The 624-nt window shown below is 63.5% G+C and overlaps 1 pseudogene; it reads left to right on the top strand.

Annotated features, from left to right (window-relative positions):
- Positions 1-524, top strand: part of LOC102259910 — a 4,412-nt pseudogene extending 3,888 nt beyond the window's left edge.
- The last annotated feature ends 100 nt before the right edge of the window (positions 525-624 follow it).

The following is a 624-nucleotide window of genomic DNA, read 5'->3' as shown; positions in this document are numbered from 1 at the left end:
TGTTGGAGGGCAGCCTGAGGATGAAGGAGGGAAAGGACAGCAAGATGGATGTGTACTGCTTCCTCTTCACGGACCTGCTCTTAGTGACCAAGGCAGTGAAGAAGGCTGAGAAGACCAGGATAATCAGGCCACCACTGCTGGTGGACAAGATCGTGTGCTGGGAGCTTCGGGACCCTGGCTCCTTCCTCCTCATCTACCTGAACGAGTTCCACAGTGCAGTGGGGGCCTACACATTCCAGGCCAGCGGGCAGGCTCTGTGACGGGGCTGGGTGGACTCCATTTACAATGCCCAGCACCAGTTGCAGCAGCTGCATGCGCAGGAGCACGCGGGCAGCCAGCAGCACCTGCAGAGCCTGGAGGAGGAAGAGGAAGAGGAGGGTGGGGAGAGTAGCACTTCCCCCGCCAGCGCCCAGGCCCCTAGATTTACTACAGGCCCCTTCACCCCCGCCCTCTCCCTGCCTCCGCTGCCACACCCCTGTCCAGCTGCTGCCCCGCCTGCCCCACCTGCTCAAGTCCAAATCTGAGGCCAGCCTCCTGCAGCTGCTGGCAGGGGCCGCCACCCAGGGGGCGCCCCCAGCCCCCAGCTGCAGCCTGTCAGAACTCTGCTTGGCTGCCACAGCCACC

This window comes from Myotis brandtii, unplaced genomic scaffold (assembly GCF_000412655.1).
Source record: "Myotis brandtii unplaced genomic scaffold, ASM41265v1 scaffold340, whole genome shotgun sequence".
Classification (NCBI taxonomy): Eukaryota; Metazoa; Chordata; class Mammalia; order Chiroptera; family Vespertilionidae; genus Myotis; species Myotis brandtii.
The sequence above is the reverse complement of the archived record's forward strand: the minus strand, read 5'-3'. Positions and strand labels throughout refer to the sequence as shown.